Source organism: Cynocephalus volans, chromosome 12, assembly GCF_027409185.1.
Source record: "Cynocephalus volans isolate mCynVol1 chromosome 12, mCynVol1.pri, whole genome shotgun sequence".
Lineage (NCBI taxonomy): Eukaryota > Metazoa > Chordata > Mammalia > Dermoptera > Cynocephalidae > Cynocephalus > Cynocephalus volans.
In genome coordinates this window covers 81,318,645-81,341,352 of record NC_084471.1, presented here as the reverse complement: position 1 = coordinate 81,341,352, position 22,708 = coordinate 81,318,645, and positions in this window count along the sequence as shown.

Genomic DNA, 22,708 nt, shown 5'->3' with positions numbered 1-22,708 from the left:
CAAGAGGAGACACTTTCAACACCAGCATCACCTGTGCTTCTAGACCTGGCAGACCCGGGGGGCCTTTCACCACATGGGATCCTCTGCGGCCTCCCAGCTGTTGGTCCCAACACAGGAATTGCTCGAGAATTTGGTTCCATTCCCGGGGTCAAGAGCTGCCCCCAGAGCCAGGGCACTTTGCTCTTGCACGTCCGGATCTGCATGTCAAGCTGGCTGGCCCACAGAGGCTCCCAGACGTGGCTCCGATGCAAGACCGGGATCAGCATCAGGCCCTGGCTCTGCCTCCTCGACTCAAAAGATTCAAACTGTGGGCCTAGATCAGGCTGCAGACCACCAGTCATTTCAAATCCTGGTTCCGCATCTAGATAGTGAGAGTTCAGAAGCAGCAAAGTTTGTCCTCTCACCCCTGAATCCCAGGAAAGATCTAGCTCAGCATCCGCGGCTTGCTAAGGTTGTTCGAACTCCACACCGATTTGTGTCCCAACCTAAGCGTCAAAAACCGATCTTGGAGGATGAGAAAGGACCTTTGAGGACGGATATCGATTCTCCTGAATTTTCTCTAGAATCCCAGAAGGGCCCCGATGACTTGTCTAAAGGCCACTGAGCCAGGTGAAACTTACCAATTTCAGCAAGATGCCCTACCTGTCTCAAAACCTAGAGACACCAGGAGAGCCAATCCTCTCCAGCCCAGCAGGAAGACCCTGCTCAGCCTCCACAGGGCCCTGAGGAGGCAGGACTCTCTCCAGCCGAGCAGGAGGCCCCAGCTACATATGCAGAGTCCGGAGAGGAGGTAGAACATTCTCTAACACAGCGGGAGGCCCCAGCTCAACCTCCGAAGCCCCCTGAGGAGATAGAACGTTCTCCAACCCAGCAGCAGTTCCCAGATCCACCTGCACAGCCCCCGGAGGATGTAGAAGTTTCTCTAACACGGCAGGAGGACCCAGCTCAACATCCACAGCCCTTCCTGTGCAGGCGGAACCTTCTCCCGGTCAGCAGGAGCAGCCAGTTCAGCCTGCTGGGTCTCCTGGGGAGAGTGAACTTTCTCCAGTTCAGCAACAGGCCCCAGCTCAGGCTCCCGAGTTCCCTATGAAGAGTATAGCTCAAAGTCCACCACATCATGAGGTGACGGTTCAACCCCCAAGTCAGGACCAAGCTCATGATTATACCTTGCCCGTCGTTACAGTTGTAGCCCAGACCTAGCCCACTAACGTGCGGGTGTGGTCATTACCATAAGCACACAGCCTACCGCGCGGGGGCTGAAACTTCTCCAGGCTAGCAGGAGACCTCAGCCCGGCGTCCAGGCCTCCCTGTGGAGGCTGAACTTTCTTGCAGTGAGCAGGAGCAGCCAGCTCAGACTTTGGGGTGTCCTGAGGAGAGTGAGCCTTGTCCAATCCAACAGGAGCAACCAGCTCAGTCTCCAGAGCATCACGAGATGACAGTTTTACCTCCACGACACCAACACCCTAAGTATTCAAACTTGTCCAAGATTAACCTCCCAGGGCTGCAGCTTACCATAACAGTAGAGGCTGCTGCAGAGGGGGGGGGACTTTTCCAGTCTGCCAGGAGTCCACAGCTCAGCCCTCATGGCCAACTCAGGAAGCCGAACATTCTACAACCCAGCAGGAGGTGCCAACTCTGCCTCCAGGGCCTCCTGAAGAGGTGGAGCCTTTTTCCTTTCAACAAGAGGCTTCAGTTCGACCTGCAGCACCTATTAAGGAGGAGAAACCCTCTTTTACCCAGCGGGAGGCTGAGGCCGAAACTCCACAGACCCCTGAGGAGGAGGAACATTCTGCCACCCGGCAGGAGGCCCTAGGTCAGCCTCTAGAGCTCCCTAATGAAGTCGTAGCTCAACCTCTAGAGCCTCAAGAGGTAACAGCTTCCCCTGTAGGTCACGATCAAGTTCAGCCACCAGCACTGCACACTGTTGCTGTTAAACCTATGTATGTCTTGGTTACCACTAGGGTCCAGAGCTCACTGCTGAGGTCGAAACTTCAACCCCACCGGAGGCCCCAGCTCAGTCCACAGTGTCTCCTGAAGAGTGTGGAACGTTGAAAGACCAGCAAGAGGTAACAGTCCAGCAGCTAAGCCCCTCTGAAACTCATGGACATTCACCAATCCATCAGGAGGCCCTCACTCAGCCCGAAGAGTTTCCTAAGGAACCTTCCCCCAGCCAGCAAGAGAGCTCAGCTCCGCCTCCAGAGCCCCCTGCGGCTGTTGAACTTCCAGCAGTCCAGCAAGACTACCCAACGCAGCCACCAGCATCCTCCGTGGAGGATTCAATTCATAGTCCATTGAAGGACGAGATGACATTTTCACCACTAGGTCTGCCTTTTATCTCCAGAGGTCATGATTCAACACTGCCTAGTACAACAGTTACGCATGTGCATGTGGAGCTCACCGTGACTCCTCCAGAGCCTAGTGCCCATGTGGAACCTTCTCCAGTCTGGCAGGAGGGCCCTGCGAAGCCTTCGGTTCCCGCCGGGCAGCTTGGATTTTCTCCATCCCAATCCCCTCGCGCTGTTCACACTCCAGATTTCCCTTGCAAATGTTGACTCTGATCTAGCCCAGCGAGAGGCCTCATCTCAGACTCCAGATCACCTTCAGGAGGCAGGCCCTTCTCCAGTCCAACAGGAGGCCCCTGCTGGGCCACCAGAGCCCTCTATGGACGTTGAACCACCTGTGAACCAAAAGGAGGCCCCAGGTCTGCCACTAGAGCTCCCTGAACAGGGGCCCGAGCCTGAGCCCGTGCCCCAGGACGCTGCAGCTCCACCTCCAGATCCACCTGAGTTGGAACCTTCCCCACCTCAGCAGCTGACCGCCATCTTAACCTGCAGAACTGCCTGAGAAACATAGACTCATCCCTGGTCCACCAAGAGGCCCTTCCTCAGCCTCCAGGTCCCGCCAAGGAGGCAGAAGCTCCTCCAGTTCTGCACGAGGTCCCAGGTCGGCCCGCAGAGTCCTCTGGGCTGGTGGAATCCTCCCCCACCCAGCAGATGGCCCCGGCCCAGCCTCCAGAGCCCCCTATGGACGTGGCAGCTCCACCTCCAATGCATGATGAGATGACAGTTCCAACACAAACCAAGTCAGGATCAAGCTCAGAATCCAAAGTTGCCCATTATCACATTTCAACCCTTGGACCTCGAGATGACCAGCACTCCAGGACCCACCGTTCAGGCTGAACATGCTGCAGCCCTAAAGGAGACTACAGCTCCCTCTCCAAAGCCCTCCTGAGGTAACCTATCCACATGCACACTGGGCTCAGCATCCGAACCTGACTCGAGTCACAGATCAACCTTTCCATCTGGCACTCACCATAACTCCAGAACCCACTGTGGAGGTTGAACACTCTCCAACATTGCACGAGAACCCAACTCAGCTTCCACAGCCACCTACAGAGGTCATTGCCCAACCTCCAGTGTATCAAGAGGAGACACTTTCAACACCAGCATCACCTGTGCTTCTAGACCTGGCAGACCCGGGGGGCCTTTCACCACATGGGATCCTCTGCGGCCTCCCAGCTGTTGGTCCCAACACAGGAATTGCTCGAGAATTTGGTTCCATTCCCGGGGTCAAGAGCTGCCCCCAGAGCCAGGGCACTTTGCTCTTGCACGTCCGGATCTGCATGTCAAGCTGGCTGGCCCACAGAGGCTCCCAGACGTGGCTCCGATGCAAGACCGGGATCAGCATCAGGCCCTGGCTCTGCCTCCTCGACTCAAAAGATTCAAACTGTGGGCCTAGATCAGGCTGCAGACCACCAGTCATTTCAAATCCTGGTTCCGCATCTAGATAGTGAGAGTTCAGAAGCAGCAAAGTTTGTCCTCTCACCCCTGAATCCCAGGAAAGATCTAGCTCAGCATCCGCGGCTTGCTAAGGTTGTTCGAACTCCACACCGATTTGTGTCCCAACCTAAGCGTCAAAAACCGATCTTGGAGGATGAGAAAGGACCTTTGAGGACGGATATCGATTCTCCTGAATTTTCTCTAGAATCCCAGAAGGGCCCCGATGACTTGTCTAAAGGCCACTGAGCCAGGTGAAACTTACCAATTTCAGCAAGATGCCCTACCTGTCTCAAAACCTAGAGACACCAGGAGAGCCAATCCTCTCCAGCCCAGCAGGAAGACCCTGCTCAGCCTCCACAGGGCCCTGAGGAGGCAGGACTCTCTCCAGCCGAGCAGGAGGCCCCAGCTACATATGCAGAGTCCGGAGAGGAGGTAGAACATTCTCTAACACAGCGGGAGGCCCCAGCTCAACCTCCGAAGCCCCCTGAGGAGATAGAACGTTCTCCAACCCAGCAGCAGTTCCCAGATCCACCTGCACAGCCCCCGGAGGATGTAGAAGTTTCTCTAACACGGCAGGAGGACCCAGCTCAACATCCACAGCCCTTCCTGTGCAGGCGGAACCTTCTCCCGGTCAGCAGGAGCAGCCAGTTCAGCCTGCTGGGTCTCCTGGGGAGAGTGAACTTTCTCCAGTTCAGCAACAGGCCCCAGCTCAGGCTCCCGAGTTCCCTATGAAGAGTATAGCTCAAAGTCCACCACATCATGAGGTGACGGTTCAACCCCCAAGTCAGGACCAAGCTCATGATTATACCTTGCCCGTCGTTACAGTTGTAGCCCAGACCTAGCCCACTAACGTGCGGGTGTGGTCATTACCGTAAGCACACAGCCTACCGCGCGGGGGCTGAAACTTCTCCAGGCTAGCAGGAGACCTCAGCCCGGCGTCCAGGCCTCCCTGTGGAGGCTGAACTTTCTTGCAGTGAGCAGGAGCAGCCAGCTCAGACTTTGGGGTGTCCTGAGGAGAGTGAGCCTTGTCCAATCCAACAGGAGCAACCAGCTCAGTCTCCAGAGCATCACGAGATGACAGTTTTACCTCCACGACACCAACACCCTAAGTATTCAAACTTGTCCAAGATTAACCTCCCAGGGCTGCAGCTTACCATAACAGTAGAGGCTGCTGCAGAGGGGGGGGGACTTTTCCAGTCTGCCAGGAGTCCACAGCTCAGCCCTCATGGCCAACTCAGGAAGCCGAACATTCTACAACCCAGCAGGAGGTGCCAACTCTGCCTCCAGGGCCTCCTGAAGAGGTGGAGCCTTTTTCCTTTCAACAAGAGGCTTCAGTTCGACCTGCAGCACCTATTAAGGAGGAGAAACCCTCTTTTACCCAGCGGGAGGCTGAGGCCGAAACTCCACAGACCCCTGAGGAGGAGGAACATTCTGCCACCCGGCAGGAGGCCCTAGGTCAGCCTCTAGAGCTCCCTAATGAAGTCGTAGCTCAACCTCTAGAGCCTCAAGAGGTAACAGCTTCCCCTGTAGGTCACGATCAAGTTCAGCCACCAGCACTGCACACTGTTGCTGTTAAACCTATGTATGTCTTGGTTACCACTAGGGTCCAGAGCTCACTGCTGAGGTCGAAACTTCAACCCCACCGGAGGCCCCAGCTCAGTCCACAGTGTCTCCTGAAGAGTGTGGAACGTTGAAAGACCAGCAAGAGGTAACAGTCCAGCAGCTAAGCCCCTCTGAAACTCATGGACATTCACCAATCCATCAGGAGGCCCTCACTCAGCCCGAAGAGTTTCCTAAGGAACCTTCCCCCAGCCAGCAAGAGAGCTCAGCTCCGCCTCCAGAGCCCCCTGCGGCTGTTGAACTTCCAGCAGTCCAGCAAGACTACCCAACGCAGCCACCAGCATCCTCCGTGGAGGATTCAATTCATAGTCCATTGAAGGACGAGATGACATTTTCACCACTAGGTCTGCCTTTTATCTCCAGAGGTCATGATTCAACACTGCCTAGTACAACAGTTACGCATGTGCATGTGGAGCTCACCGTGACTCCTCCAGAGCCTAGTGCCCATGTGGAACCTTCTCCAGTCTGGCAGGAGGGCCCTGCGAAGCCTTCGGTTCCCGCCGGGCAGCTTGGATTTTCTCCATCCCAATCCCCTCGCGCTGTTCATACTCCAGATTTCCCTTGCAAATGTTGACTCTGATCTAGCCCAGCGAGAGGCCTCATCTCAGACTCCAGATCACCTTCAGGAGGCAGGCCCTTCTCCAGTCCAACAGGAGGCCCCTGCTGGGCCACCAGTGCCCTCTATGGATGTTGAACCACCTGTGAACCAAAAGGAGGCCCCAGGTCTGCCACTAGAGCTCCCTGAACAGGGGCCCGAGCCTGAGCCCGTGCCCCAGGACGCTGCAGCTCCACCTCCAGATCCACCTGAGTTGGAACCTTCCCCACCTCAGCAGCTGACCGCCATCTTAACCTGCAGAACTGCCTGAGAAACATAGACTCATCCCTGGTCCACCAAGAGGCCCTTCCTCAGCCTCCAGGTCCCGCCAAGGAGGCAGAAGCTCCTCCAGTTCTGCACGAGGTCCCAGCTCGGCCCGCAGAGTCCCCTGGGCTGGTGGAATCCTCCCCCACCCAGCAGATGGCCCCGGCCCAGCCTCCAGAGCCCCCTATGGACGTGGCAGCTCCACCTCCAATGCATGATGAGATGACAGTTCCAACACAAACCAAGTCAGGATCAAGCTCAGAATCCAAAGTTGCCCATTATCACATTTCAACCCTTGGACCTCGAGATGACCAGCACTCCAGGACCCACCGTTCAGGCTGAACATGCTGCAGCCCTAAAGGAGACTACAGCTCCCTCTCCAAAGCCCTCCTGAGGTAACCTATCCACATGCACACTGGGCTCAGCATCCGAACCTGACTCGAGTCACAGATCAACCTTTCCATCTGGCACTCACCATAACTCCAGAACCCACTGTGGAGGTTGAACACTCTCCAACATTGCACGAGAACCCAACTCAGCTTCCACAGCCACCTACAGAGGTCATTGCCCAACCTCCAGTGTATCAAGAGGAGACACTTTCAACACCAGCATCACCTGTGCTTCTAGACCTGGCAGACCCGGGGGGCCTTTCACCACATGGGATCCTCTGCGGCCTCCCAGCTGTTGGTCCCAACACAGGAATTGCTCGAGAATTTGGTTCCATTCCCGGGGTCAAGAGCTGCCCCCAGAGCCAGGGCACTTTGCTCTTGCACGTCCGGATCTGCATGTCAAGCTGGCTGGCCCACAGAGGCTCCCAGACGTGGCTCCGATGCAAGACCGGGATCAGCATCAGGCCCTGGCTCTGCCTCCTCGACTCAAAAGATTCAAACTGTGGGCCTAGATCAGGCTGCAGACCACCAGTCATTTCAAATCCTGGTTCCGCATCTAGATAGTGAGAGTTCAGAAGCAGCAAAGTTTGTCCTCTCACCCCTGAATCCCAGGAAAGATCTAGCTCAGCATCCGCGGCTTGCTAAGGTTGTTCGAACTCCACACCGATTTGTGTCCCAACCTAAGCGTCAAAAACCGATCTTGGAGGATGAGAAAGGACCTTTGAGGACGGATATCGATTCTCCTGAATTTTCTCTAGAATCCCAGAAGGGCCCCGATGACTTGTCTAAAGGCCACTGAGCCAGGTGAAACTTACCAATTTCAGCAAGATGCCCTACCTGTCTCAAAACCTAGAGACACCAGGAGAGCCAATCCTCTCCAGCCCAGCAGGAAGACCCTGCTCAGCCTCCACAGGGCCCTGAGGAGGCAGGACTCTCTCCAGCCGAGCAGGAGGCCCCAGCTACATATGTAGAGTCCGGAGAGGAGGTAGAACATTCTCTAACACAGCGGGAGGCCCCAGCTCAACCTCCGAAGCCCCCTGAGGAGATAGAACGTTCTCCAACCCAGCAGCAGTTCCCAGATCCACCTGCACAGCCCCCGGAGGATGTAGAAGTTTCTCTAACACGGCAGGAGGACCCAGCTCAACATCCACAGCCCTTCCTGTGCAGGCGGAACCTTCTCCCGGTCAGCAGGAGCAGCCAGTTCAGCCTGCTGGGTCTCCTGGGGAGAGTGAACTTTCTCCAGTTCAGCAACAGGCCCCAGCTCAGGCTCCCGAGTTCCCTATGAAGAGTATAGCTCAAAGTCCACCACATCATGAGGTGACGGTTCAACCCCCAAGTCAGGACCAAGCTCATGATTATACCTTGCCCGTCGTTACAGTTGTAGCCCAGACGTAGCCCACTAACGTGCGGGTGTGGTCATTACCGTAAGCACACAGCCTACCGCGCGGGGGCTGAAACTTCTCCAGGGTAGCAGGAGACCTCAGCCCGGCGTCCAGGCCTCCCTGTGGAGGCTGAACTTTCTTGCAGTGAGCAGGAGCAGCCAGCTCAGACTTTGGGGTGTCCTGAGGAGAGTGAGCCTTGTCCAATCCAACAGGAGCAACCAGCTCAGTCTCCAGAGCATCACGAGATGACAGTTTTACCTCCACGACACCAACACCCTAAGTATTCAAACTTGTCCAAGATTAACCTCCCAGGGCTGCAGCTTACCATAACAGTAGAGGCTGCTGCAGAGGGGGGGACTTTTCCAGTCTGCCAGGAGTCCACAGCTCAGCCCTCATGGCCAACTCAGGAAGCCGAACATTCTACAACCCAGCAGGAGGTGCCAACTCTGCCTCCAGGGCCTCCTGAAGAGGTGGAGCCTTTTTCCTTTCAACAAGAGGCTTCAGTTCGACCTGCAGCACCTATTAAGGAGGAGAAACCCTCTTTTACCCAGCGGGAGGCTGAGGCCGAAACTCCACAGACCCCTGAGGAGGAGGAACATTCTGCCACCCGGCAGGAGGCCCTAGGTCAGCCTCTAGAGCTCCCTAATGAAGTCGTAGCTCAACCTCTAGAGCCTCAAGAGGTAACAGCTTCCCCTGTAGGTCACGATCAAGTTCAGCCACCAGCACTGCACACTGTTGCTGTTAAACCTATGTATGTCTTGGTTACCACTAGGGTCCAGAGCTCACTGCTGAGGTCGAAACTTCAACCCCACCGGAGGCCCCAGCTCAGTCCACAGTGTCTCCTGAAGAGTGTGGAACGTTGAAAGACCAGCAAGAGGTAACAGTCCAGCAGCTAAGCCCCTCTGAAACTCATGGACATTCACCAATCCATCAGGAGGCCCTCACTCAGCCCGAAGAGTTTCCTAAGGAACCTTCCCCCAGCCAGCAAGAGAGCTCAGCTCCGCCTCCAGAGCCCCCTGCGGCTGTTGAACTTCCAGCAGTCCAGCAAGACTACCCAACGCAGCCACCAGCATCCTCCGTGGAGGATTCAATTCATAGTCCATTGAAGGACGAGATGACATTTTCACCACTAGGTCTGCCTTTTATCTCCAGAGGTCATGATTCAACACTGCATAGTACAACAGTTACGCATGTGCATGTGGAGCTCACCGTGACTCCTCCAGAGCCTAGTGCCCATGTGGAACCTTCTCCAGTCTGGCAGGAGGGCCCTGCGAAGCCTTCGGTTCCCGCCGGGCAGCTTGGATTTTCTCCATCCCAATCCCCTCGCGCTGTTCATACTCCAGATTTCCCTTGCAAATCTTGACTCTGATCTAGCCCAGCGAGAGGCCTCATCTCAGACTCCAGATCACCTTCAGGAGGCAGGCCCTTCTCCAGTCCAACAGGAGGCCCCTGCTGGGCCACCAGAGCCCTCTATGGACGTTGAACCACCTGTGAACCAAAAGGAGGCCCCAGGTCTGCCACTAGAGCTCCCTGAACAGGGGCCCGAGCCTGAGCCCGTGCCCCAGGACGCTGCAGCTCCACCTCCAGATCCACCTGAGTTGGAACCTTCCCCACCTCAGCAGCTGACCGCCATCTTAACCTGCAGAACTGCCTGAGAAACATAGACTCATCCCTGGTCCACCAAGAGGCCCTTCCTCAGCCTCCAGGTCCCGCCAAGGAGGCAGAAGCTCCTCCAGTTCTGCACGAGGTCCCAGGTCGGCCCGCAGAGTCCTCTGGGCTGGTGGAATCCTCCCCCACCCAGCAGATGGCCCCGGCCCAGCCTCCAGAGCCCCCTATGGACGTGGCAGCTCCACCTCCAATGCATGATGAGATGACAGTTCCAACACAAACCAAGTCAGGATCAAGCTCAGAATCCAAAGTTGCCCATTATCACATTTCAACCCTTGGACCTCGAGATGACCAGCACTCCAGGACCCACCGTTCAGGCTGAACATGCTGCAGCCCTAAAGGAGACTACAGCTCCCTCTCCAAAGCCCTCCTGAGGTAACCTATCCACATGCACACTGGGCTCAGCATCCGAACCTGACTCGAGTCACAGATCAACCTTTCCATCTGGCACTCACCATAACTCCAGAACCCACTGTGGAGGTTGAACACTCTCCAACATTGCACGAGAACCCAACTCAGCTTCCACAGCCACCTACAGAGGTCATTGCCCAACCTCCAGTGTATCAAGAGGAGACACTTTCAACACCAGCATCACCTGTGCTTCTAGACCTGGCAGACCCGGGGGGCCTTTCACCACATGGGATCCTCTGCGGCCTCCCAGCTGTTGGTCCCAACACAGGAATTGCTCGAGAATTTGGTTCCATTCCCGGGGTCAAGAGCTGCCCCCAGAGCCAGGGCACTTTGCTCTTGCACGTCCGGATCTGCATGTCAAGCTGGCTGGCCCACAGAGGCTCCCAGACGTGGCTCCGATGCAAGACCGGGATCAGCATCAGGCCCTGGCTCTGCCTCCTCGACTCAAAAGATTCAAACTGTGGGCCTAGATCAGGCTGCAGACCACCAGTCATTTCAAATCCTGGTTCCGCATCTAGATAGTGAGAGTTCAGAAGCAGCAAAGTTTGTCCTCTCACCCCTGAATCCCAGGAAAGATCTAGCTCAGCATCCGCGGCTTGCTAAGGTTGTTCGAACTCCACACCGATTTGTGTCCCAACCTAAGCGTCAAAAACCGATCTTGGAGGATGAGAAAGGACCTTTGAGGACGGATATCGATTCTCCTGAATTTTCTCTAGAATCCCAGAAGGGCCCCGATGACTTGTCTAAAGGCCACTGAGCCAGGTGAAACTTACCAATTTCAGCAAGATGCCCTACCTGTCTCAAAACCTAGAGACACCAGGAGAGCCAATCCTCTCCAGCCCAGCAGGAAGACCCTGCTCAGCCTCCACAGGGCCCTGAGGAGGCAGGACTCTCTCCAGCCGAGCAGGAGGCCCCAGCTACATATGCAGAGTCCGGAGAGGAGGTAGAACATTCTCTAACACAGCGGGAGGCCCCAGCTCAACCTCCGAAGCCCCCTGAGGAGATAGAACGTTCTCCAACCCAGCAGCAGTTCCCAGATCCACCTGCACAGCCCCCGGAGGATGTAGAAGTTTCTCTAACACGGCAGGAGGACCCAGCTCAACATCCACAGCCCTTCCTGTGCAGGCGGAACCTTCTCCCGGTCAGCAGGAGCAGCCAGTTCAGCCTGCTGGGTCTCCTGGGGAGAGTGAACTTTCTCCAGTTCAGCAACAGGCCCCAGCTCAGGCTCCCGAGTTCCCTATGAAGAGTATAGCTCAAAGTCCACCACATCATGAGGTGACGGTTCAACCCCCAAGTCAGGACCAAGCTCATGATTATACCTTGCCCGTCGTTACAGTTGTAGCCCAGACGTAGCCCACTAACGTGCGGGTGTGGTCATTACCATAAGCACACAGCCTACCGCGCGGGGGCTGAAACTTCTCCAGGCTAGCAGGGGACCTCAGCCCGGCGTCCAGGCCTCCCTGTGGAGGCTGAACTTTCTTGCAGTGAGCAGGAGCAGCCAGCTCAGACTTTGGGGTGTCCTGAGGAGAGTGAGCCTTGTCCAATCCAACAGGAGCAACCAGCTCAGTCTCCAGAGCATCACGAGATGACAGTTTTACCTCCACGACACCAACACCCTAAGTATTCAAACTTGTCCAAGATTAACCTCCCAGGGCTGCAGCTTACCATAACAGTAGAGGCTGCTGCAGAGGGGGGGGGACTTTTCCAGTCTGCCAGGAGTCCACAGCTCAGCCCTCATGGCCAACTCAGGAAGCCGAACATTCTACAACCCAGCAGGAGGTGCCAACTCTGCCTCCAGGGCCTCCTGAAGAGGTGGAGCCTTTTTCCTTTCAACAAGAGGCTTCAGTTCGACCTGCAGCACCTATTAAGGAGGAGAAACCCTCTTTTACCCAGCGGGAGGCTGAGGCCGAAACTCCACAGACCCCTGAGGAGGAGGAACATTCTGCCACCCGGCAGGAGGCCCTAGGTCAGCCTCTAGAGCTCCCTAATGAAGTCGTAGCTCAACCTCTAGAGCCTCAAGAGGTAACAGCTTCCCCTGTAGGTCACGATCAAGTTCAGCCACCAGCACTGCACACTGTTGCTGTTAAACCTATGTATGTCTTGGTTACCACTAGGGTCCAGAGCTCACTGCTGAGGTCGAAACTTCAACCCCACCGGAGGCCCCAGCTCAGTCCACAGTGTCTCCTGAAGAGTGTGGAACGTTGAAAGACCAGCAAGAGGTAACAGTCCAGCAGCTAAGCCCCTCTGAAACTCATGGACATTCACCAATCCATCAGGAGGCCCTCACTCAGCCCGAAGAGTTTCCTAAGGAACCTTCCCCCAGCCAGCAAGAGAGCTCAGCTCCGCCTCCAGAGCCCCCTGCGGCTGTTGAACTTCCAGCAGTCCAGCAAGACTACCCAACGCAGCCACCAGCATCCTCCGTGGAGGATTCAATTCATAGTCCATTGAAGGACGAGATGACATTTTCACCACTAGGTCTGCCTTTTATCTCCAGAGGTCATGATTCAACACTGCCTAGTACAACAGTTACGCATGTGCATGTGGAGCTCACCGTGACTCCTCCAGAGCCTAGTGCCCATGTGGAACCTTCTCCAGTCTGGCAGGAGGGCCCTGCGAAGCCTTCGGTTCCCGCCGGGCAGCTTGGATTTTCTCCATCCCAATCCCCTCGCGCTGTTCATACTCCAGATTTCCCTTGCAAATGTTGACTCTGATCTAGCCCAGCGAGAGGCCTCATCTCAGACTCCAGATCACCTTCAGGAGGCAGGCCCTTCTCCAGTCCAACAGGAGGCCCCTGCTGGGCCACCAGAGCCCTCTATGGACGTTGAACCACCTGTGAACCAAAAGGAGGCCCCAGGTCTGCCACTAGAGCTCCCTGAACAGGGGCCCGAGCCTGAGCCCGTGCCCCAGGACGCTGCAGCTCCACCTCCAGATCCACCTGAGTTGGAACCTTCCCCACCTCAGCAGCTGACCGCCATCTTAACCTGCAGAACTGCCTGAGAAACATAGACTCATCCCTGGTCCACCAAGAGGCCCTTCCTCAGCCTCCAGGTCCCGCCAAGGAGGCAGAAGCTCCTCCAGTTCTGCACGAGGTCCCAGGTCGGCCCGCAGAGTCCTCTGGGCTGGTGGAATCCTCCCCCACCCAGCAGATGGCCCCGGCCCAGCCTCCAGAGCCCCCTATGGACGTGGCAGCTCCACCTCCAATGCATGATGAGATGACAGTTCCAACACAAACCAAGTCAGGATCAAGCTCAGAATCCAAAGTTGCCCATTATCACATTTCAACCCTTGGACCTCGAGATGACCAGCACTCCAGGACCCACCGTTCAGGCTGAACATGCTGCAGCCCTAAAGGAGACTACAGCTCCCTCTCCAAAGCCCTCCTGAGGTAACCTATCCACATGCACACTGGGCTCAGCATCCGAACCTGACTCGAGTCACAGATCAACCTTTCCATCTGGCACTCACCATAACTCCAGAACCCACTGTGGAGGTTGAACACTCTCCAACATTGCACGAGAACCCAACTCAGCTTCCACAGCCACCTACAGAGGTCATTGCCCAACCTCCAGTGTATCAAGAGGAGACACTTTCAACACCAGCATCACCTGTGCTTCTAGACCTGGCAGACCCGGGGGGCCTTTCACCACATGGGATCCTCTGCGGCCTCCCAGCTGTTGGTCCCAACACAGGAATTGCTCGAGAATTTGGTTCCATTCCCGGGGTCAAGAGCTGCCCCCAGAGCCAGGGCACTTTGCTCTTGCACGTCCAGATCTGCATGTCAAGCTGGCTGGCCCACAGAGGCTCCCAGACGTGGCTCCGATGCAAGACCGGGATCAGCATCAGGCCCTGGCTCTGCCTCCTCGACTCAAAAGATTCAAACTGTGGGCCTAGATCAGGCTGCAGACCACCAGTCATTTCAAATCCTGGTTCCGCATCTAGATAGTGAGAGTTCAGAAGCAGCAAAGTTTGTCCTCTCACCCCTGAATCCCAGGAAAGATCTAGCTCAGCATCCGCGGCTTGCTAAGGTTGTTCGAACTCCACACCGATTTGTGTCCCAACCTAAGCGTCAAAAACCGATCTTGGAGGATGAGAAAGGACCTTTGAGGACGGATATCGATTCTCCTGAATTTTCTCTAGAATCCCAGAAGGGCCCCGATGACTTGTCTAAAGGCCACTGAGCCAGGTGAAACTTACCAATTTCAGCAAGATGCCCTACCTGTCTCAAAACCTAGAGACACCAGGAGAGCCAATCCTCTCCAGCCCAGCAGGAAGACCCTGCTCAGCCTCCACAGGGCCCTGAGGAGGCAGGACTCTCTCCAGCCGAGCAGGAGGCCCCAGCTACATATGCAGAGTCCGGAGAGGAGGTAGAACATTCTCTAACACAGCGGGAGGCCCCAGCTCAACCTCCGAAGCCCCCTGAGGAGATAGAACGTTCTCCAACCCAGCAGCAGTTCCCAGATCCACCTGCACAGCCCCCGGAGGATGTAGAAGTTTCTCTAACACGGCAGGAGGACCCAGCTCAACATCCACAGCCCTTCCTGTGCAGGCGGAACCTTCTCCCGGTCAGCAGGAGCAGCCAGTTCAGCCTGCTGGGTCTCCTGGGGAGAGTGAACTTTCTCCAGTTCAGCAACAGGCCCCAGCTCAGGCTCCCGAGTTCCCTATGAAGAGTATAGCTCAAAGTCCACCACATCATGAGGTGACGGTTCAACCCCCAAGTCAGGACCAAGCTCATGATTATACCTTGCCCGTCGTTACAGTTGTAGCCCAGACGTAGCCCACTAACGTGCGGGTGTGGTCATTACCGTAAGCACACAGCCTACCGTGCGGGGGCTGAAACTTCTCCAGGCTAGCAGGAGACCTCAGCCCGGCGTCCAGGCCTCCCTGTGGAGGCTGAACTTTCTTGCAGTGAGCAGGAGCAGCCAGCTCAGACTTTGGGGTGTCCTGAGGAGAGTGAGCCTTGTCCAATCCAACAGGAGCAACCAGCTCAGTCTCCAGAGCATCACGAGATGACAGTTTTACCTCCACGACACCAACACCCTAAGTATTCAAACTTGTCCAAGATTAACCTCCCAGGGCTGCAGCTTACCATAACAGTAGAGGCTGCTGCAGAGGGGGGGGACTTTTCCAGTCTGCCAGGAGTCCACAGCTCAGCCCTCATGGCCAACTCAGGAAGCCGAACATTCTACAACCCAGCAGGAGGTGCCAACTCTGCCTCCAGGGCCTCCTGAAGAGGTGGAGCCTTTTTCCTTTCAACAAGAGGCTTCAGTTCGACCTGCAGCACCTATTAAGGAGGAGAAACCCTCTTTTACCCAGCGGGAGGCTGAGGCCGAAACTCCACAGACCCCTGAGGAGGAGGAACATTCTGCCACCCGGCAGGAGGCCCTAGGTCAGCCTCTAGAGCTCCCTAATGAAGTCGTAGCTCAACCTCTAGAGCCTCAAGAGGTAACAGCTTCCCCTGTAGGTCACGATCAAGTTCAGCCACCAGCACTGCACACTGTTGCTGTTAAACCTATGTATGTCTTGGTTACCACTAGGGTCCAGAGCTCACTGCTGAGGTCGAAACTTCAACCCCACCGGAGGCCCCAGCTCAGTCCACAGTGTCTCCTGAAGAGTGTGGAACGTTGAAAGACCAGCAAGAGGTAACAGTCCAGCAGCTAAGCCCCTCTGAAACTCATGGACATTCACCAATCCATCAGGAGGCCCTCACTCAGCCCGAAGAGTTTCCTAAGGAACCTTCCCCCAGCCAGCAAGAGAGCTCAGCTCCGCCTCCAGAGCCCCCTGCGGCTGTTGAACTTCCAGCAGTCCAGCAAGACTACCCAACGCAGCCACCAGCATCCTCCGTGGAGGATTCAATTCATAGTCCATTGAAGGACGAGATGACATTTTCACCACTAGGTCTGCCTTTTATCTCCAGAGGTCATGATTCAACACTGCCTAGTACAACAGTTACGCATGTGCATGTGGAGCTCACCGTGACTCCTCCAGAGCCTAGTGCCCATGTGGAACCTTCTCCAGTCTGGCAGGAGGGCCCTGCGAAGCCTTCGGTTCCCGCCGGGCAGCTTGGATTTTCTCCATCCCAATCCCCTCGCGCTGTTCATACTCCAGATTTCCCTTGCAAATGTTGACTCTGATCTAGCCCAGCGAGAGGCCTCATCTCAGACTCCAGATCACCTTCAGGAGGCAGGCCCTTCTCCAGTCCAACAGGAGGCCCCTGCTGGGCCACCAGAGCCCTCTATGGATGTTGAACCACCTGTGAACCAAAAGGAGGCCCCAGGTCTGCCACTAGAGCTCCCTGAACAGGGGCCCGAGCCTGAGCCCGTGCCCCAGGACGCTGCAGCTCCACCTCCAGATCCACCTGAGTTGGAACCTTCCCCACCTCAGCAGCTGACCGCCATCTTAACCTGCAGAACTGCCTGAGAAACATAGACTCATCCCTGGTCCACCAAGAGGCCCTTCCTCAGCCTCCAGGTCCCGCCAAGGAGGCAGAAGCTCCTCCAGTTCTGCACGAGGTCCCAGCTCGGCCCGCAGAGTCCCCTGGGCTGGTGGAATCCTCCCCCACCCAGCAGATGGCCCCGGCCCAGCCTCCAGAGCCCCCTATGGACGTGGCAGCTCCACCTCCAATGCATGATGAGATGACAGTTCCAACACAAACCAAGTCAGGATCAAGCTCAGAATCCAAAGTTGCCCATTATCACATTTCAACCCTTGGACCTCGAGATGACCAGCACTCCAGGACCCACCGTTCAGGCTGAACATGCTGCAGCCCTAAAGGAGACTACAGCTCCCTCTCCAAAGCCCTCCTGAGGTAACCTATCCACATGCACACTGGGCTCAGCATCCGAACCTGACTCGAGTCACAGATCAACCTTTCCATCTGGCACTCACCATAACTCCAGAACCCACTGTGGAGGTTGAACACTCTCCAACATTGCACGAGAACCCAACTCAGCTTCCACAGCCACCTACAGAGGTCATAGCCCAACCTCTAGTGTATCAAGAGGAGACACTTTCAACACCAGCATCACCTGTGCTTCTAGACCTGGCAGACCCTGGGGGCCTTTCACCACATGGGATCCTCTGCGGCCTCCCAGCTGTTGGTCCCAACACAGGAATTGCTCGAGAATTTGGTTCCATTCCCGGGGTCAAGAGCTGCCCCCAGAGCCAGGGCACTTTGCTCTTGCACGTCCGGATCTGCATGTCAAGCTGGCTGGCCCACAGAGGCTCCCAGACGTGGCTCCGATGCAAGACCGGGATCAGCATCAGGCCCTGGCTCTGCCTCCTCGACTCAAAAGATTCAAACTGTGGGCCTAGATCAGGCTGCAGACCACCAGTCATTTCAAATCCTGGTTCCGCATCTAGATAGTGAGAGTTCAGAAGCAGCAAAGTTTGTCCTCTCACCCCTGAATCCCAGGAAAGATCTAGCTCAGCATCCGCGGCTTGCTAAGGTTGTTCGAACTCCACACCGATTTGTGTCCCAACCTAAGCGTCAAAAACCGATCTTGGAGGATGAGAAAGGACCTTTGAGGACGGATATCGATTCTCCTGAATTTTCTCTAGAATCCCAGAAGGGCCCCGATGACTTGTCTAAAGGCCACTGAGCCAGGTGAAACTTACCAATTTCAGCAAGATGCCCTACCTGTCTCAAAACCTAGAGACACCAGGAGAGCCAATCCTCTCCAGCCCAGCAGGAAGACCCTGCTCAGCCTCCACAGGGCCCTGAGGAGGCAGGACTCTCTCCAGCCGAGCAGGAGGCCCCAGCTACTTATGTAGAGTCCGGAGAGGAGGTAGAACATTCTCTAACACAGCGGGAGGCCCCAGCTCAACCTCCGAAGCCCCCTGAGGAGATAGAACGTTCTCCAACCCAGCAGCAGTTCCCAGATCCACCTGCACAGCCCCCGGAGGATGTAGAAGTTTCTCTAACACGGCAGGAGGACCCAGCTCAACATCCACAGCCCTTCCTGTGCAGGCGGAACCTTCTCCCGGTCAGCAGGAGCAGCCAGTTCAGCCTGCTGGGTCTCCTGGGGAGAGTGAACTTTCTCCAGTTCAGCAACAGGCCCCAGCTCAGGCTCCCGAGTTCCCTATGAAGAGTATAGCTCAAAGTCCACCACATCATGAGGTGACGGTTCAACCCCCAAGTCAGGACCAAGCTCATGATTATACCTTGCCCGTCGTTACAGTTGTAGCCCAGACCTAGCCCACTAACGTGCGGGTGTGGTCATTACCATAAGCACACAGCCTACCGCGCGGGGGCTGAAACTTCTCCAGGCTAGCAGGAGACCTCAGCCCGGCGTCCAGGCCTCCCTGTGGAGGCTGAACTTTCTTGCAGTGAGCAGGAGCAGCCAGCTCAGACTTTGGGGTGTCCTGAGGAGAGTGAGCCTTGTCCAATCCAACAGGAGCAACCAGCTCAGTCTCCAGAGCATCACGAGATGACAGTTTTACCTCCACGACACCAACACCCTAAGTATTCAAACTTGTCCAAGATTAACCTCCCAGGGCTGCAGCTTACCATAACAGTAGAGGCTGCTGCAGAGGGGGGGGGACTTTTCCAGTCTGCCAGGAGTCCACAGCTCAGCCCTCATGGCCAACTCAGGAAGCCGAACATTCTACAACCCAGCAGGAGGTGCCAACTCTGCCTCCAGGGCCTCCTGAAGAGGTGGAGCCTTTTTCCTTTCAACAAGAGGCTTCAGTTCGACCTGCAGCACCTATTAAGGAGGAGAAACCCTCTTTTACCCAGCGGGAGGCTGAGGCCGAAACTCCACAGACCCCTGAGGAGGAGGAACATTCTGCCACCCGGCAGGAGGCCCTAGGTCAGCCTCTAGAGCTCCCTAATGAAGTCGTAGCTCAACCTCTAGAGCCTCAAGAGGTAACAGCTTCCCCTGTAGGTCACGATCAAGTTCAGCCACCAGCACTGCACACTGTTGCTGTTAAACCTATGTATGTCTTGGTTACCACTAGGGTCCAGAGCTCACTGCTGAGGTCGAAACTTCAACCCCACCGGAGGCCCCAGCTCAGTCCACAGTGTCTCCTGAAGAGTGTGGAACGTTGAAAGACCAGCAAGAGGTAACAGTCCAGCAGCTAAGCCCCTCTGAAACTCATGGACATTCACCAATCCATCAGGAGGCCCTCACTCAGCCCGAAGAGTTTCCTAAGGAACCTTCCCCCAGCCAGCAAGAGAGCTCAGCTCCGCCTCCAGAGCCCCCTGCGGCTGTTGAACTTCCAGCAGTCCAGCAAGACTACCCAACGCAGCCACCAGCATCCTCCGTGGAGGATTCAATTCATAGTCCATTGAAGGACGAGATGACATTTTCACCACTAGGTCTGCCTTTTATCTCCAGAGGTCATGATTCAACACTGCCTAGTACAACAGTTACGCATGTGCATGTGGAGCTCACCGTGACTCCTCCAGAGCCTAGTGCCCATGTGGAACCTTCTCCAGTCTGGCAGGAGGGCCCTGCGAAGCCTTCGGTTCCCGCCGGGCAGCTTGGATTTTCTCCATCCCAATCCCCTCGCGCTGTTCATACTCCAGATTTCCCTTGCAAATGTTGACTCTGATCTAGCCCAGCGAGAGGCCTCATCTCAGACTCCAGATCACCTTCAGGAGGCAGGCCCTTCTCCAGTCCAACAGGAGGCCCCTGCTGGGCCACCAGAGCCCTCTATGGACGTTGAACCACCTGTGAACCAAAAGGAGGCCCCAGGTCTGCCACTAGAGCTCCCTGAACAGGGGCCCGAGCCTGAGCCCGTGCCCCAGGACGCTGCAGCTCCACCTCCAGATCCACCTGAGTTGGAACCTTCCCCACCTCAGCAGCTGACCGCCATCTTAACCTGCAGAACTGCCTGAGAAACATAGACTCATCCCTGGTCCACCAAGAGGCCCTTCCTCAGCCTCCAGGTCCCGCCAAGGAGGCAGAAGCTCCTCCAGTTCTGCACGAGGTCCCAGCTCGGCCCGCAGAGTCCCCTGGGCTGGTGGAATCCTCCCCCACCCAGCAGATGGCCCCGGCCCAGCCTCCAGAGCCCCCTATGGACGTGGCAGCTCCACCTCCAATGCATGATGAGATGACAGTTCCAACACAAACCAAGTCAGGATCAAGCTCAGAATCCAAAGTTGCCCATTATCACATTTCAACCCTTGGACCTCGAGACGACCAGCACTCCAGGACCCACCGTTCAGGCTGAACATGCTGCAGCCCTAAAGGAGACTACAGCTCCCTCTCCAAAGCCCTCCTGAGGTAACCTATCCACAAGCACACTGGGCTCAGCATCCGAACCTGACTCGAGTCACAGATCAACCTTTCCATCTGGCACTCACCATAACTCCAGAACCCACTGTGGAGGTTGAACACTCTCCAACATTGCACGAGAACCCAACTCAGCTTCCACAGCCACCTACAGAGGTCATAGCCCAACCTCCAGTGTATCAAGAGGAGACACTTTCAACACCAGCATCACCTGTGCTTCTAGACCTGGCAGACCCGGGGGGCCTTTCACCACATGGGATCCTCTGCGGCCTCCCAGCTGTTGGTCCCAACACAGGAATTGCTCGAGAATTTGGTTCCATTCCCGGGGTCAAGAGCTGCCCCCAGAGCCAGGGCACTTTGCTCTTGCACGTCCGGATCTGCATGTCAAGCTGGCTGGCCCACAGAGGCTCCCAGACGTGGCTCCGATGCAAGACCGGGATCAGCATCAGGCCCTGGCTCTGCCTCCTCGACTCAAAAGATTCCAACTGTGGACCTAGATCAGGCTGCAGACCACCAGTCATTTCAAATCCTGGTTCCGCATCTAGATAGTGAGAGTTCAGAAGCAGCAAAGTTTGTCCTCTCACCCCTGAATCCCAGGAAAGATCTAGCTCAGCATCCGCGGCTTGCTAAGGTTGTTCGAACTCCACACCGATTTGTGTCCCAACCTAAGCGTCAAAAACCGATCTTGGAGGATGAGAAAGGACCTTTGAGGACGGATATCGATTCTCCTGAATTTTCTCTAGAATCCCAGAAGGGCCCCGATGACTTGTCTAAAGGCCACTGAGCCAGGTGAAACTTACCAATTTCAGCAAGATGCCCTACCTGTCTCAAAACCTAGAGACACCAGGAGAGCCAATCCTCTCCAGCCCAGCAGGAAGACCCTGCTCAGCCTCCACAGGGCCCTGAGGAGGCAGGACTCTCTCCAGCCGAGCAGGAGGCCCCAGCTACATATGCAGAGTCCGGAGAGGAGGTAGAACATTCTCTAACACAGCGGGAGGCCCCAGCTCAACCTCCGAAGCCCCCTGAGGAGATAGAACGTTCTCCAACCCAGCAGCAGTTCCCAGATCCACCTGCACAGCCCCCGGAGGATGTAGAAGTTTCTCTAACACGGCAGGAGGACCCAGCTCAACATCCACAGCCCTTCCTGTGCAGGCGGAACCTTCTCCCGGTCAGCAGGAGCAGCCAGTTCAGCCTGCTGGGTCTCCTGGGGAGAGTGAACTTTCTCCAGTTCAGCAACAGGCCCCAGCTCAGGCTCCCGAGTTCCCTATGAAGAGTATAGCTCAAAGTCCACCACATCATGAGGTGACGGTTCAACCCCCAAGTCAGGACCAAGCTCATGATTATACCTTGCCCGTCGTTACAGTTGTAGCCCAGACGTAGCCCACTAACGTGCGGGTGTGGTCATTACCGTAAGCACACAGCCTACCGCGCGGGGGCTGAAACTTCTCCAGGCTAGCAGGAGACCTCAGCCCGGCGTCCAGGCCTCCCTGTGGAGGCTGAACTTTCTTGCAGTGAGCAGGAGCAGCCAGCTCAGACTTTGGGGTGTCCTGAGGAGAGTGAGCCTTGTCCAATCCAACAGGAGCAACCAGCTCAGTCTCCAGAGCATCACGAGATGACAGTTTTACCTCCACGACACCAACACCCTAAGTATTCAAACTTGTCCAAGATTAACCTCCCAGGGCTGCAGCTTACCATAACAGTAGAGGCTGCTGCAGAGGGGGGGGGACTTTTCCAGTCTGCCAGGAGTCCACAGCTCAGCCCTCATGGCCAACTCAGGAAGCCGAACATTCTACAACCCAGCAGGAGGTGCCAACTCTGCCTCCAGGGCCTCCTGAAGAGGTGGAGCCTTTTTCCTTTCAACAAGAGGCTTCAGTTCGACCTGCAGCACCTATTAAGGAGGAGAAACCCTCTTTTACCCAGCGGGAGGCTGAGGCCGAAACTCCACAGACCCCTGAGGAGGAGGAACATTCTGCCACCCGGCAGGAGGCCCTAGGTCAGCCTCTAGAGCTCCCTAATGAAGTCGTAGCTCAACCTCTAGAGCCTCAAGAGGTAACAGCTTCCCCTGTAGGTCACGATCAAGTTCAGCCACCAGCACTGCACACTGTTGCTGTTAAACCTATGTATGTCTTGGTTACCACTAGGGTCCAGAGCTCACTGCTGAGGTCGAAACTTCAACCCCACCGGAGGCCCCAGCTCAGTCCACAGTGTCTCCTGAAGAGTGTGGAACGTTGAAAGACCAGCAAGAGGTAACAGTCCAGCAGCTAAGCCCCTCTGAAACTCATGGACATTCACCAATCCATCAGGAGGCCCTCACTCAGCCCGAAGAGTTTCCTAAGGAACCTTCCCCCAGCCAGCAAGAGAGCTC